The sequence below is a fragment of the Phyllobates terribilis genome, unplaced genomic scaffold (assembly GCF_046119375.1).
Source record: "Phyllobates terribilis strain yellow unplaced genomic scaffold, ASM4611937v1 Scaffold_12__6_contigs__length_324123572, whole genome shotgun sequence".
Taxonomy (NCBI): domain Eukaryota; kingdom Metazoa; phylum Chordata; class Amphibia; order Anura; family Dendrobatidae; genus Phyllobates; species Phyllobates terribilis.
This window is the reverse complement of record NW_027362772.1, coordinates 198,709,771-198,726,884: the sequence shown is the minus strand read 5'-3', so window position 1 is coordinate 198,726,884 and position 17,114 is coordinate 198,709,771.

The following is a 17,114-nucleotide window of genomic DNA, read 5'->3' as shown; positions in this document are numbered from 1 at the left end:
CCATTACTCCCGGTTCCTGATGGTGGTTCCTGTTAAAGACCTGACAGCCCAAACAGCGGCCAGAGCCTTCCAACAACACTTCTACCGTCCACATGGGTATCCGGAACAGGTCTTGACAGATCAAGGTCCAGCGTTTGAGGCTGAAGTATTCCAGGAGTTCTGCAACCTCTACGGCTGTAGGAAGATTCGGACAACGCCTTACCACCTGCAAACCAACGGGCTGTGTGAGAAGATGAACAATATCGTCTTTGATCTCCTCAAGACGTTACCCCTGGAAGAACGCAGCCTGTGGCCGGAGAAGCTGCCAGATCTGATTGACTTGTACAACCACATCCCGGTGAATGCTACAAATTGCACCCCGGCTTACCTGATGCGAGCAAGACCAGGTAAGCTGCCGATCGACCTGGAGATGGGAGTCCTGACACCTGAGGACACCTCCCCAGACGCGGACTGGGATACGGAACGGCGGCTACAGTACAAGAAGGTACAGGAGAGTGTGGAGAGGAGTATGGCTCAAGCGAGAGAAAAGCAAGAGAGGCTCTTCAACCAACACGCCCCTGCTGGTCCCCTGGAACCTGGTGAGCAGGTCCTGAAGTGGAAGAGAAGGCTTCACAAGCTGGATGACCAGTGGGAGAGAGACCCGTACACAGTACTGCAGTCCGACCACGACAACCCGAAGGTATGTGTGATTACCAAGGATGGAGGAGAAACCACTAGCACCGTCTCCAGAGACCCCCTAAAATGGTGCCCCGAACAACTACAGAGTCCAAATGAAGATCAAGATGACCTTGAACCCGCAGAGGACAAGGAAGAGATGATCAGCACAGTTCTCGGAGAGTTCCCCCGGACCTGGACTCAGATAAATGGTGCAATAGTGGTACCTGTCCTACACTTCCTTCAGCCTACCCAGCAAGAGCCTACAGGAGGGCAGGAAGAACAAGAAGAGCAAGCAGCCCCAGAGGCAGAAGAACCCACGCCAGCAGCCCAGGAGAGGCAACCCTCTGCTGACAGTGAGCCTGCCATACCTGCGGTAAGCCAAAGGACCCGCAGACAGCTGCCTGCCCTGCCTGTACACCCAGCTAGTAGCTGTACCCTCAATGATAGTGGGGAAAGCCAGGTTGGTCCACCACCAGCCAGTGGGTTAAGGAGGTCAACCAGGAGCACTAGGGGACAAACACCAGCTCGCTGGAGGATATAGGTGCAAGATCTAAATGTACCATGTATATATTTAATATGTTTGTTACCTGTAACTAATAGTGTTTTCTCCAGTTTTTCTAGATATATGGACTGACAGGTTATGAACTTTGGATAACCGGAACTACGTTGTAAATAGTTGCACTTTGTGCCTCTTGTGAAGACAACCACGGAAGAAAAACCTGTCTGGCATGGTCCCGAGTGGTCCAAAGTAGTTTGCTTCGCTTTGCAGCCACGCCCAGGGACAACGTTTGGGGTTTGCTTTGGACAGGTCCCCGCACCGGTTGAGACTTTGCCTTATTGGGTAAAATGGACACCCGGTCAGAGGCCATACTGTGACCTAAAGAACTCAATATGTGGTGTTGTTTGTTATTTCTTTCTTTGTTGTGTTTATGTTATAATTTATACCCTGTATTCATGTTTCTTGTTTAGTCCCGGAGTACTAAGCTTTACTAGGGGGGAATGTGTCACCCCAGGCCTGGATGCCACAAACTTTTAAGGCTGTGTCTGAGAGCAGGAGGGAGGTTCTCTGGTCATGGACCATTTGCATGCAGCACCTTCTGTCCCAGGCCAGTAGGGGGAGCAGGCTGCCCCTATAAAAGCTGGTACTGAGGGCAGGGTTAGGGAGACCAGGACCCACTTCTGAAGCATCCAGAAGGGTTCCCAGAAGAGAGGGACAGGTCAGCCGCAGCTGAGGAGTCCAGGAGGCAAAGGAGGAAGAGAAAGCCAGGGACAGAGGCGACGAGAGCCGGTCCTGGTTGAAAGGGAACTACATACCGGACACTGGGATCCGAGGCTGTCAGGATTGCAAGTCCTGCAGCAGATCATCTACCTGCGAGGGATTTTAGGTCCCTTGGCCTAAGAAGCCTGGAGGCTCCGCCACACAGAGGGACCGATACAGCACAGAGAAGCTACAGGTACCTAAGGCCCGAGTCGCAAGCCATACAGGCGTAGTACACGGCAAGCTCAGGGACGTGGGCTATCATACCACTTAAGGGGGAGATAGTCAGCAAGGGCAGAGAGAGAACGGTAGGCCTACCCACTCACCCTGACCAGCGGAGCTCGCCCAAATGCCCTCAGACACCCAGGTCCATTCCTACCCTGTACTCCTGGTGGGTCTGTGATAAGATCTGCAGTATAAGACCCTGGACTGCATTATTGGACTCTGTGTGGTTACTGCTGCGCCTGCACCATCACCCCCAGCATCCTATTACACTGCCCTGAGGCTACACTCCTCCCTCCTATTCCCTGCTGCATTCCCAATACCAGCCTCAGCGGTCTGCCTTGCAGCGGCGGTCCTCCCTGACCGCAATCCACGGGTGGCGTAGTCGGACTTTCAAAACCTACCAATACACCGCCACAGCATTTGGTCTGACCACCCTGAGCCACGGGACCAGGCCGCCACTACTACTCCCAGCATTGCCCTGAGGCCCGGTCCCGAGTGCCCCACGGCCCAGGGGGCGAGTCACCAATATTTTCGATTTTAGGATCTGGCCAAGACCTAGAAGATGTAGTGTTTGCTCAATAGAATGCCACGAGATTCTATCAAACGCCTTTTCTGCGTCCAACGATAGAACCATCAATGGAGATTTGTGTGAGATGGCAAAATTAATGATATCAAAAGTTTTTAAGGTTATTATCCCGGGCTTCCCTACCTGGAATAAAGCCAACGTGATCTTGATGGATGAGCTTTGGAAGGAGTTGGTTCAGTATCTCTACTATTAGTTTGGTGTAAATTTTAATGTCCACATTTAATAATGAGATTGGATGGTAGCTGGCACATAAAAGGGGATCCTTTCCAGGGTTCGGGATAACCGTGATGTGGGCTGACGTAGTTTGCGTAGGGAACGGGGAGGCATCCAAAACATGGTTAAGTGCTTGAATTTGGTAGTGAGACCATCTGGGACTGGACTTTTGTTCCCTGGAAGGTTTTTTATTATGAGTGAGATTTCTTGTGGGGTGAAGGGAGCTTCTAAATTCTCAAGGACCTCTCTAGACAGTTTATTGAAGAGGGAAAGAGGAGTCTCAGCTTGGGTAAGGTTCGAGTTTGTTGTGCTAAGATTATAAAGCTTTGAATAATAAGGTTGAAATACTTTGGAAATTTCGGAGGATGTATAGACTCGAGAGCCGCGTGCATCCTTAATAGAAGGGATATAGTTTTGTGCTAGTTTAGCTTTCAATGCTCGCGACAACATTCTGCCCAGCTTATTTCCGTATTCATAAAATTTGCTATGACCTACTTGCAGGAAACGGGCAAAGGAACTCTCCAGCATGCATTTGACCTTCAGCCTTGCCTGGAGAAGATCTCTAAGAATTGATACAGAGAGAGTGTGTTTATGTAATTTCTCAAGTTTCGAGACCTTTTATAGGGCCTCTTTAAGGGCCTGTGATTTCTCCTTTTTAATTCTTGTGCCATGCTTAATAAATACTCCTCTTAAGACACATTTCAAGGTTTCCCATTTGATAGGTGGAGCAGTATTGTCAGAAGAATGATGTATTTCAAAATTATCTATGCTTATTTCAATATCCGATATACAGTCATGGCCAAAAGTTTTGAGAATGACACCAAAATTATATTTTCACATGATCTGCTGGCCTCTGGTTTTTATTAGTGTTTGTCTGATGTTTATATCACATACAGAAATATAATTGCAATCATATTATGAGTACCAATAGGTTATATTGACAGTTAGAATGAGTTAATGCAGCAAGTCAATATTTGCAGTGTTGCCCCTTCTTCTTCAAGACCTCTGTAATTCTCCCTGGCATGCTCTCAATCAACTTTTGGACCAAATCCTGACTGATAGCAGTCCATTCTTGCATAAACAATGCTTGCATTTTGCCAGAATTTGTTTGTTTTTGTTTGTCCGCCCGTCTCTTGATGATTGACCACAAGTTCTCAATGGGATTAAGATCTGGGGAGTTTCCAGGCCATGGACCCAAAATCTCTATGTTTTGTTCCATGAGCCATTTAGTTATCACCTTTGCTTTATGGCAAGGTGCTCCATCAAGGCCTTGTTGGGCACCAAACTGCTCTTGGACGGTTGGGAGAAGTTGCTCTTGGAGGACATTCTGGTACCATTCTTTATTCATGGCTGTGTTTTTAGGCAAGACTGTGAGTGAGCCGATTCCCTTGGCTGAGAAGCAACCCCACACATGAATGGTTTCAGGATGCTTTATAGTTGGCATGAGACAAGACAGGTGGTAGCGCTCACCTCTTCTTCTCCGAATAAGCTGTTTTCCAGATGTCCCAAACAATCGAAAAGGGGATTCATCAGAAAAAATGACTTTGCCCCAGTCCTCAGCAGTCCACTCCCTGTACCTTTTGCAGAATATCAGTCGGTCCCTGATGTTTTTTCTGGAGAGAAGTGGCTTCTTTGCTGCCCTCCTTGAAACCAGCCCTTGCTCAAAGAGTCTCCGCCTCACAGTGCGTGCAGAAGCACTCACACCAGCCTGCTGCCATTCCTGAGCAAGCTGGGCACTTCTGGTAGTCCGATCCCGCAGCTGTAACAGTTTTAAGATACGGTCCTGGCGCTTGCTGGTCTTTCTTGGGCGCCCAGGAGTAGTGTTGAGCCACCCCCGTAGTGTTCGAGTTCGGTTCGGTTCGTCGAACACCCGTGTGTTCGCCGAACTGTTCGTCGAACTGTTCGTCGAACACCTTCGAACACCGTTAAAACCAATGGCAGGCAAACAAAAACACATAGAAACACATAGAAAACACCTTCAAAGGTGTCCAAAAGCTGACAAACTGCTCAGAAGACACAACTAACACATGGAAAAGAGACAAGTACATATAGTCATGAGAAAAGAAAAGAGGTGGAGGAGTAAAAGGAGGGGGAGACACAGATATAGGCATGTCATGCCCTTCTAAAATCCAAAAAGTGAGAAGCCGACACGTTCAGTCCGCTCCTGCCCGTGCCACCTCCGTGTCGCCGGGTTTGTGCCAGAGCCGCGGTGAACCCTGACGGCCAGCCCCCCTCTCCCAATACTGGTGCCTGTCCGCTGGTGGGTCGAGCGAGCCCCCCTGTGGTGGAGGCAGCTCTAAGCTTTTTAATTTAAATTGTCTCTCTAATTTGAATGAATACACTTTAAATCCATTTACAAGGATCTATTGGAGGGCAAGTCTCATGCCAGCAGCCGCGTAATTCCAGCTCCAGTAGCGTCCACTAAAGCTGCTGCAGTTAAAAAGCTTTTATAAGGATCGAGCTCGGCTGTCCACCGCAAGGCATCCTACTGCCAGTCTCAGCCCCTATGCCTTGGGGTGCCTCCTGATGCTCTTCACTGAGTATCCCGTGGTCCCGAAGCATTTCCTTTGAAAAAATTAAGTGTCCAAACTACAGGTGGTGTAGCTTGCTTAACAGCCGGGATAATCCGCTGACTAGCAGACACTGCTACTAGGCACAAAGTATTTCCTGGGCTAGATGCAGTTAAAAATTTGTAATTAGATACTCTCGTTGGATGCTGAGAAAGCATTCCATAGAGTCTCCTGGCACGCCATATATGATTCTCTTAAAAAGCTTCGGGTAGGGGTCTAGGGGACCCTTTTATAGCCAAAATCATGGCCCTGTATCGCAATACGTCACCTAGGCTGAAGATAAATGGAACTGTAGCACCCTGAGGGCTCGGTTGCTGCAGAGGTATTGCACCTCACCCAGAGGTGTGATATCTCACTCTCAGGTAAGGATGGAGTGTGGATCAGGACCCGACACCTGCATGCATTACACCACATTGCCGTGGGGCAGGGCAACCAATATGCCCCTGAGATGGGCACGACAGTCCCTGTCCCTGGCTGGAGTGGGGGGAGGGAAAACTGAGGAAGGGGAACCCTGTAGTGCAGGAGCAGGGAGGAAGGGAGTATAAAAGGTGGGCACCATCTTAGTTCAGTGCAGAGAAGTCTGAGCAGAAGTGGCAGGGAGCAGGGGCTCTGCATGAGCTCTGCTCCGGAGGCGGGCCTAGTAACAGAGGCCCAGGCCTGGAAGAGGGAGAAGGAAGGAAGAGGAGCGGAGAAGGCTTCAGGAACGAGGAACGAAGGGATCCCAGGGGTGCGGATGGACGAGTCGCCACCGCACGCCCGAATCCACCTGCATGAAGGGGTCAGGCCAAAGGGGGAGACCGGTCCCCGAAACTAGTGGAGGCAGGAAACGACCCTCAGCTAGAAACCGGAGGCTGTGACATTTTATGTGGCGCAGCCCCTCGCTACACCCGCTAGGAGGGCAGCACATAGGGTCAGGGAAACTGGCGCCAAGTTTACCAAGAGGAGGCCCGAGGCAGCCAGACAGAAGGGTTGGTAAGAAAGGCCAGACAAAGGACACACAAAGGGGGTCCTGTGAAGCGCTCCAAAGTTATCTGGGAGTTGTCTGAGCCCCTCACCTGGTGAGCACAGTACAACGTGGGCAGCCGTTACCTGCAGACGTGGTCTGGATAATAAGAACTGTGAGTAAAGGCCCTGGACTGCATCACTGACTCCGTGTCGTTACTGCTGCTGCCCTGCACCATCACCCCCATCCTCCGCATACACTGCCCTGAGGCTATACTCCTCCCGTGGGGAGTTATGCTACGCTCTGCTGCACCCACAACACCAGCCTCAGCGGTCTGCCCTGCAGCGGCGGTTCACTCTGACCGCAATCCACGGGTGGCGTAGTCAGACATTTAAACATCAAAACCACATAAATAGTTCCGCCACTGGTTTGACCACCCTGAGCCACGGAACCGGGTCGCCGCCACGAAGACTACAACCACCAGCATCCACCAAAAAGGGTCCGGCTCCGGGTGTCCCAAGGCCCAGGGGGTGCATCAGAACATTTTCATCACCTTTCACAATCACCAATGGGACAAGGCAGGGATGTCCTCTGTTCCCTCTCTTATACATCCTAGTGACGGAGCACCTGCTCTCATCAATTCGCCATAACCCCAATATTAGGTGGATTGAGGTGGGAGGCACCGAGTACAAGTGCTCTCTATTTGCTGATGATGTACTAGTATATATCACTCAATCACATATATCCATCCATGCTGTTATGGCTGAAATAGATCACTTTGTTACATGGTCAAATTTTAAAATCAATGCAGCGAAGTCTGAGGCCCTCGATGTCTCCCTCCCCAAATCCATATAGGATTCCATCCAGTCCAACTTTCCCTTTGCCTGGCCCTCACAGGGTATCAAATACTTAGGAATTCCTATTCATAGAGACCTCTCCCATCTATGTTATCTTAATTTTGGGCCCTTTATTGAACAACTCCATACAGACCACGGTTGGCAAGTTAGAACTGTAAGATTCACTACGTGAACCACTGGTGTTTTGTGGAAAAGCACATGTACACTGTGTTCCAAATTATTATGCAAAAAGTGTTTAGGAGTGATAAGGGAAGAATTTGTTTGTTTGTCAGTTAAACTCATTGATGGTGATGTGTGTCAGGGCTCTTTATATCACTGTAAGCAATTGCAGACACCTGTGCTAATTAGTTTGGCAGGTGTCTCCAATGAAAGGCAAGACTACTTAAGAAGGCTGTCTCACATTATTAAGCAGCCTACATTTTCTGCCAAAATGGGAAAGAAAAAGGATGTGTCGGCTGCTGAGAAGCAACAAATTGTGGAGTGTTTAGGTCAAGGCATGACTACAATCAACATTGTGTGATGATCAGGATGAAGTGTCTTGGCAATCAAGAAGTATGTAGCTGATTCACAGTACACACGTGTGCGTGCTGATAAGGGCAAATTGAGGACTCTTTCCTACAGGCAATTACGTCAGGTTAAAAGAGCAGCGGTAAAAAAGCCTTGTCATAGCAGCAGACAAGTTTTTGAAGCTGCTGGTGCCTCCAACGTCCCCCGAACAACAAGATGCAGGGTCCTTCAGAGGTTTGCAGCTCTGCATATGCCATCCTGTCGACCTCCTCTATCCACTTCACACAAGCAGAAACGGCTCCAGTGGGCCAAACATTACATGAAGACTGATTTCAAAACTGTTTTGTTCAAGGATGAGTGCCGTGCAGCGCTCGATGGTCCAGATGGATGGAGTGGAGGATGGCTGGTTGATGGACACCCCACGCAAACATGGCTACAGTGCCAACAAGGAGGAGGTGGAGTAATGTTTTGGGCTGGAATCATGGGGAGAGAGATTGTCGGCCCCTTTAGGATCCCTGAAGGCGCTAAAGATGAACTCCATAATGTATGTGGATTTTCTCAAACAGCACTTCCTGCCATGGTTCAAGAAGAAGAACCATGTATTTCACAGCAAGATCATTTTTTTGCATGATAATGCACCATCTCATGCTGCACATAAAACATCTGCATCTCTGGCTGATATGGGCATAAAAGGGGACAAACTTATGGTGTGACCCCCATGCTCCCCTGACCTCTACCCCATTCAGAACCTCTGGAGCATCATCAAAAGGAGTGTCTATGATGGCGGGAGGCAGTTCACATCTAAGCAACAGCTCTGGGAGGGTATTCTGTCCTCATGCAAAACAATTGAAGCAGAAACCATCCAAAACCTGACAAATTCAATGGACGAGAGAGTTCAGAAGCTCCTTTCGAACAAGGGGTCCTATGTGAAAATGTAACATCACCTAGAATAAAGTTTTGAGTTGAAAACTGTTTGCTTTCAGTTTCTAATAACCTGCTAATGCTTATAATTTCAAAAATGACCATGTTTTTGGTCTTTATTAAAATGAAAAGGTTGATCGAAAAGTTTGGGGGATCTAAGAGTGTGGCAACCCAGTAGTCATGATTACTTCGAATTCTGACAATATGAGGGTCATGTTGCAGGCAGTGCAGCAAGAAGGCACTTATGTGTCTTGCGCATCTCGGAGCCCCAAAATTATTTTCCGGGCTAGATGCAGCTAAAAATTATTATTAATTTTAAATCTGGTGGAGCTTAGTATAGATAGGCTAATAGGATCAGTGCTGCACACTGCTACAAAGCCCAAATTATTTTCCAGCCAAGATACAGATAAACATGATTAGTAATTTGAAAGCTTAAAACGGTTGGTAGGGTGATTTTAACCAATCATCAAGCTTTTACTCTCCCCAGGATGACACAGGGGTAGAAAAGTCGTTTCGGATCCATGATTTGTTCATCTTTATGAACGTGAGTCTGTCTACATTATCAGTGGAGAGCCGCGTGCGCTTATCTGTCAGCACACCACCAGCAGCGCTGAACACACGTTCAGACAGAACGCTGGCTGCGGGGCATGACAAGATCTCCAAGGCGTAAGTGGCTAGCTCCGGCCATTTATCCAGATTGGAAGCCCAAAAAGAGCAAGGGTCCAGTGACACAGTCATGGCTTCAATGTTTACTTGGAGATACTCCTGTACCATCGTCTCTAGGCGTTGACTATGTGTCAGACTTCTTGTCTCCTGTGGCCTTGCAAAGGATGGGCTAAAAAAGTGGTGAAATGATTCCGCAAAATTGATGTTACCAGCAGATACTGTGGTTCTTTTACGGTTTGAGTGCTGAACACTTGACGGTCCCACGGTTGGCAAGTTGGAACTGTGAGATTCACTACGTGCACCACTGGTGTTTTGTGGAAAAGCACATGTAAGATTCTGCAACAGTCTCTGCTGATACTCCTGCATGCGTGCATCCCTTTCTATGGCAGGAATAATTTCTGCAAATTTACTTTTGTACCGGGGATCTAACAGTGTGGCAACCCAGTAGTCAGGATTATTTCTAATTCTCACAATTCGAGGGTCATGTTGCAGGTAGTGCAGCAAGAAGGCACTCATGTGTGTTGCGCATCCAGGAGCACCAAGTCCCTGTTGTGTTGGTGGCGAGGTAACAATCATGCTTCCTTCCTCTGTCCTCTCCCCCCAACCTCGCACAACAGAAATGTGATCAAGGTCTCCCTCATCTGATGAGTCTTCCATCAGTTCGTCCTCCACTTCTTCCTGGGCTCCTGCACCTTCCTCACTAGTTTGGCTGCTACCATGCGCCCTGGTAAAACCATCTCCCCCACCATCACATGCCTGCCGCCTTGGTGCTGCCGACCGTCTGGACCTTGCAGATGTTAGCCCTTCCGCATACAACTCCTCCTCCTCTACTTCCTCCACCTCCTCTTGTGCCACCACCTGACTCCGAATTCTGTTTAACATGTGCTCCAGCATGTAAATCACCGGAATAGTCATGCTGATAATGGCATCGTCAGCACTAAACATCTTCGTCGCCATTTCAAAACTGTGCAGAAGGGTGCATAGGTCCCTGATCTGAGACCACTCCTCCAGCGTGATTTGCCCCACCTCCGGATCTCGTTGGCCCAGGCTATACGTCAGAACGTATTGCACCAGGGCTTGTCGGTGCTGCCACAGTCGCTGCAACATGTGCAGAGTTGAATTCCACCGGGTAGGCACATCGCATTTTAGCCGGTGAAGTGGCAGGCCCAACGACTTCTGTAGAGATGTAAGTCGCTGAGCTGCGGGATGCGAACGGCGGAAGTGAGCACACAGCGACCGTGCCCTCTGCAGAAGGCCATCTAGTCTGGGATAGTGGGCTAAAAATTGCTGGACAACCAGGTTCAACACGTGAGCCATACAAGGCACGTGTGTGACATTGCCCCGGCGAAGGGCCGCACCCAGGTTTGCAGCATTGTCGCACACGGCCTTCCCTGGTTTCAGGTCCAGTGGAGACAACCATTCATGAAATTGGTTCTCCAGAGCTGAACACAACTCCTCAGCTGTGTGACTCACATTTCCCAGACATTTCAAAGTAAAAACCGCCTGATGACGTTGAGCCCTACTGCCAGCATAGTAAGGAGGTGTGCAGGATCCCTTCTGCGCAGTTAGAAAGCTTGTGGCATGACCAGACAGGCTTTGGGTGCAGGTGGAAGACCGAGAGGAGGTTGAGGAGGCAGAAGCAGTGGAGGAACTTTGACATAAAGAGGATTGACGCACAACTCGTGGGGACGGCAAGACTTGGACAGCAGCCCCTTGTCCTTCTGTCACCATAGTTACCCAGTGCCCAGTCAGCGACATGTAACGCCCCTGTCCATGCCTACTCGTCCAAGTGTCTGTGGTGAAATGCACCCTGTCACACACAGAGTTTCTCAAAGAAGCGGTGATGTTGTGTGCGACATGCTGGTGGAGCGCAGGCACACCTTTCTTTGAGAAGTAGTGCCGACTGGGCATCTGGTACTGGGGCACTGCGACGGACATAAGGTCTCGAAAATCCTCTGTGTCCACCAGGCGGAAAGGCAGCATTTCTGTAGCCAAGAGCTTGCAGATGGTGAAATTCAACCTCTTAGCTTTCTCATGGCTAGGAGGAAATGGTCTTTTACTTGTCCACATCTGAGGGACCGAGGGCTGGCTATTGTGCTTAGACGGGGTTGATAAGGGTGTCCCCGGCAAACTGCCGGTCTGTGAGGAAGATGCAGGCGGACATGTTAGGTTGCCTTGATCCAAAGGTGGTGCTATCGATGTCGGACAGCGCTCAACACCAGCTGGTGTTACCACCTCCAAAGAAAATGATGACCTGCCAATCACGCTGGCTGTTGCGGGTAAAGAGGTGGCAGGTCTGCGCCCCAAAACAGGTGTGACTGCTGTCTCCCCAGTCACAGAGGATGAAGAGGCCGCGGATGCACAAGATATGGCAGACGGTGGTTGGCCCGGCCGGCTAGGCCGCATTGTAGCACACTGAGCTTCCCACTGCAACTTATGCTTCATGTTCATGTGCCGGTTCATGCATGAAGTACTCAAACTATGTATTTTTTGGCCTCTACTTAGCTTTTGCTGACAAATGTTACAGATAACACGAGTTGGGTCATCTTTATCGATCTGAAAAAATGCCCAGGCTATGCAAGGCTTAGCACCCATGCGACCTGAAGAGCCACCACGACTTGTGGTGAGAGGCAGAGTTGTGTTTGAGGATGCAGTTGTTGACGTGCTTCCAGTACTACGTCTCTGTCCAGGAAGGCGCAACCTGACCTCGTCGTCACTAGCATCTTCCTCCACCTCCTCTGCTGACCTCATCTCTTGGCTGACTGTGGGTTGACAGTAAGTGGGATCTCCAACCTCATCATCATCACCCTGTGCGTTATCACACCCGTCGTCCTCAGAGCCAACCTGTTCCTGCCCTGACAAAAAACTAAAGTTGTCGCTCCAATCAGGTATTTGAGTCTCATCATCGTCTTCCTCATTGTCTCCACCAACAGGAGTTACAGTTTGGGAATGAGGGTCTACATTATGGTCAGAACCTTCTGCGTCTGGTCCTGGATCCGATTCATAAAGATTCTGGGCATCAGTGCAGATCATTTCCTCGTCTGGATTCACAGAAGCGCTGGAGTCGACCTCTGATTCCCAGGCTATAGTATGAGTAAACAGCTCTGCAGACTCAACCATCTGTTCTACCTCATACTCAGACGGGCAGCTGGAGATTTGGGAGCTGTGAGGAAGCAAGTGCGATTGGGGTGACACCTTTGAGGCCTGGAGTATTTGAGATGTTGAAGTTGATGTGGAGGAGAGCCCACTTAAAGGAGCACTTGATATCCGTTGAAGCACCTGCTGTTTTTGTGCCTCATCTGGAATTTGTAGCGATTGGCGTGGCCGTAAGAAAGGGATCTTACCACATTGTCCGCTAAAAGAAGTAGACATTTTAGTTTGGCTGGAAGATGGTTTTTCTTCTGCAGATGTTACTGTTGCTTTAACACCTACCCCACGGACACAACCTTTTTTCCCCTTCCCAACACGCCTATTCCCCTTTCCACCAGCAGCAGGCCTTTTTCCACTCATTTTGGTGGTTAACTAGTTCACAACTCTGGAGTTGTTTGCACAAAAAAACAATGGATGGGAACCGAGCAGAGCTGAGTGGCCAAACTGTGGTATTAGGACAAAACTATTGGCTGGGTTAGATGCAGAAAAAAATTATATTCAATTTGCAACCTGATGGAGGTCAGTATAGATGGACTAATAGAGAAAGTCCCACACACAGCTAGAAGCCCAAATATTTTTTCAGAGGTAGATGCAGAAAAAAAATATATTCAGTTTGCAACCTGATGGAGGTCAGTATAGATGGACTAATAGAGAAAGTCCCACACACTGCTAGAAGGCCAAATATTTTTTCAGAGCTAGATGCAGACAAAAAATTATTTTTAATTTGCAACCTGATGGAGGTCAGTATAGATGGACTAATAGAGAAAGTCCCACACACTGCTAGAAGGCCAAATATTTTTTCAGAGCTGGATGCAGATAAAAATTATTTTTAATTTGCAACCTGATGGAGGTCAGTATAGATGGACTAATAGAGAAAGTCCCACACACTGCTAGAAGGCCAAATATTTTTTCAGAGCTAGATGCAGAAAAAAATTATATTCAGTTTGCAACCTGATGGAGGTCAGTATAGATTGACTAATAGAACAAGTCCCACACACAGCTAGAAGCCCAATTATTTTTTCAGAGGTAGATGCAGATAAAAATTATTTTTAATTTGCAACCTGATAGAGGTCAGTATAGATGGACTAATAGAGAAAGTCCCACACACTGCTAGAAGGCCAAATATTTTTTCAGAGCTAGATGCAGACAAAAAATTATTTTCAGTTTGCAACCTGATGGAGGTCAGTATAGATGGACTAATAGAACAAGTCCCACACACAGCTAGAAGCCGAAATATTTTTTCAGAGGTAGATGCAGAAAAAAATTATATTCAGTTTGCAAGCTGATGGAGGTCTGTATAGATGGATTAATAGAACAAGTCCCACACACAGCTAGAAGCCCAATATTTTTTCAGAGGTAGATGCAGAAAAAATATATATTCAGTTTGCAACCTGATGGAGGTCAGTATAGATGGACTAATAGAACAAGTCCCACACACAGCTAGAAGCCCAAATATTTTTTCAGAGGTAGATGCAGATAAAAATTATTTTTAATTTGCAACCTGATGGAGGTCAGTATAGATGGACTAATAGAGAAAGTCCCACACACTGCTAGAAGGCCAAATATTTTTTCAGAGCTAGATGCAGACAAAAAATTATTTTCAGTTTGCAACCTGATGGAGGTCAGTATAGATGGACTAATAGAACAAGTCCCACACACAGCTAGAAGCCCAAATATTTTTTCAGAGGTAGATGCAGAAAAAAATTATATTCAGTTTGCAACCTGATGGAGGTCAGTATAGATGGACTAATAGAGAAAGTCCCACACACTGCTAGAAGGCCAAATATTTTTTCAGAGCTAGATGCAGACAAAAAATTATTTTTAATTTGCAACCTGATGGAGGTCAGTATAGATGGACTAATAGAGAAAGTCCCACACACTGCTAGAAGGCCAAATATTTTTTCAGAGCTGGATGCAGATAAAAAATATTTTTAATTTGCAACCTGATGGAGGTCAGTATAGATGGACTAATAGAGAAAGTCCCACACACTGCTAGAAGGCCAAATATTTTTTCAGAGCTGGATGCAGATAAAAATTATTTTTAATTTGCAACCTGATGGAGGTCAGTATAGATGGACTAATAGAGAAAGTCCCACACACTGCTAGCAGGCCAAATATTTTTTCAGAGCTAGATGCAGACAAAAAATTATTTTCAGTTTGCAACCTGATGGAGGTCAGTATAGATGGACTAATAGAACAAGTCCCACACACAGCTAGAAGCCCAAATATTTTTTCAGAGGTAGATGCAGAAAAAAATTATATTCAGTTTGCAACCTGATGGAGGTCTGTATAGATGGATTAATAGAACAAGTCCCACACACAGCTAGAAGCCCAATATTTTTTCAGAGGTAGATGCAGAAAAAATATATATTCAGTTTGCAACCTGATGGAGGTCAGTATAGATGGACTAATAGAGAAAGTCCCACACACTGCTAGAAGGCCAAATATTTTTTCAGAGCTAGATGCAGACAAAAAATTATTTTTAATTTGCAACCTGATGGAGGTCAGTATAGATGGACTAATAGAGAAAGTCCCACACACTGCTAGAAGGCCAAATATTTTTTCAGAGCTAGATGCAGAAAAAAATTATATTCAGTTTGCAACCTGATGGAGGTCAGTATAGATGGACTAATAGAACAAGTCCCACACACAGCTAGAAGCCCAAATATTTTTTCAGAGGTAGATGCAGATAAAAATTATTTTTAATTTGCAACCTGATGGAGGTCAGTATAGATGGACTAATAGAGAAAGTCCCACACACTGCTAGAAGGCCAAATATTTTTTCAGAGCTAGATGCAGACAAAAAATTATTTTCAGCTTGCAACCTGATGGAGGTCAGTATAGATGGACTAATAGAACAAGTCACACACACAGCTAGAAGCCCAAATATTTTTTCAGAGGTAGATGCAGAAAAAAATTATATTCAGTTTGCAACCTGACGGAGGTCTGTATAGATGGATTAATAGAACAAGTCCCACACACAGCTAGAAGCCCAATATTTTTTCAGAGGTAGATGCAGAAAAAAAATATATTCAGTTTGCAACCTGATGGAGGTCAGTATAGATGGACTAATAGAACAAGTCCCACACACAGCTAGAAGGCCAAATATTTTTTCAGAGCTAGATGCAGAAAAAAATTATATTCAGTTTGCAACCTGATGGAGGTCAGTATAGATGGACTAATAGAACAAGTCCCACACACTGCTAGAAGCCCAAATATTTTTTCAGAGCTAGATGCAGAAAAAAATTATATTCAATTTGCAACCTGATGGAGGTCAGTATAGATGGACTAATAGAATGATGCTATGCCCAAAAGATTTTACTTCACTAGGTGCAGTAAAAAAATTGGTATTCTATACACAGGTGGTATATCTTGCAACACAGATAGGCTACTCCACTGACTAACACACTCTGCAATAGGCCAAAAAGGATTAGCTTTGCTAGATTCAGCCAAATGCTGTGAAAAAAACTTGCACAGCACTGGCACAGACCTGCCTGGCAAAAACTGATAGGAACTGATGTAACCTAGTCCTGAAAAGGACTGCAATTACAATTAGTCTTTACTCCCACAATCTATCTATTTAAGAGCACAGACCTGCCTGATAAAAGTCGTAGGAAATGCTGTAACCTAGTCCTTAAAAGGACTGCAATCACAACTATTCCCTACTCCCAAGCTATCTGTAGATTTGTGCGAAAATTGGCTTGAAATTAACAAGGTATAGCGCACACAGCAACAGCGGTGCCGTCTAACACGCAGCTGCAGCAGTGAGAAAATGGTGGCGACAGGGAAAATGGCTTGGTCTTATAGGGCAAGGACATGTGACATACACTGCCAATGACACATGCCCTTGCTTGTGTGAAAAAAGCACTTCGCTCCGTGTGTGCGCTGCTGATAGGCTGACAGATTGCACCTCCCCACTGTAAATGCGGGAAAGAGAAAAAAAAATGGAGATCTTCATTTTTCCTGCAGAGATCCATCCCCTGCCCCTCCCCCCACCCCGCTGTACACTCAAACTGCGTATTAACATTAATTTTCATCATTACTGAGAAAAAATCCAGTTATGATTTTGGTGCATGAACAGTTATCGAACATAACCTCGAACAGCCGAATTTTTCTCAAATCGTTCGTGTTCGCCGAACGGCTCGAACACCGCCCAAAACAGCTCGAATTTGAGATTGGCGAACAGTTCGAGTAGAACAACGCTCATCTCTACCCAGGAGCCTTTTTGACAACAATGGAAGCTCTCTCCTTGAAGTTCTTGATGATGCGATAGATTGTTGACTGAGGTGCAGTCTTTGTAGCTGCGATACTCTTCCCTGTTAGGTCATGACTGATTGATCGCCAGCCCTGTCCTCATCAACACCCACACCTGTGTTAATGGATCAATCACTAAAACAATGTTAGCTGCTCCTTTTAAGGCAGGACTGAAATGATGTTGAAATGTGTTTTGGGGGTTAAAGTTCATTTTCTGGGCAAATATTGACTTGGCAAGTACAGTAATTGCTGTTAAGCTGATCACTCTTTGACATTCAGGAGTATATGCAAATTGCCATTACAAAAA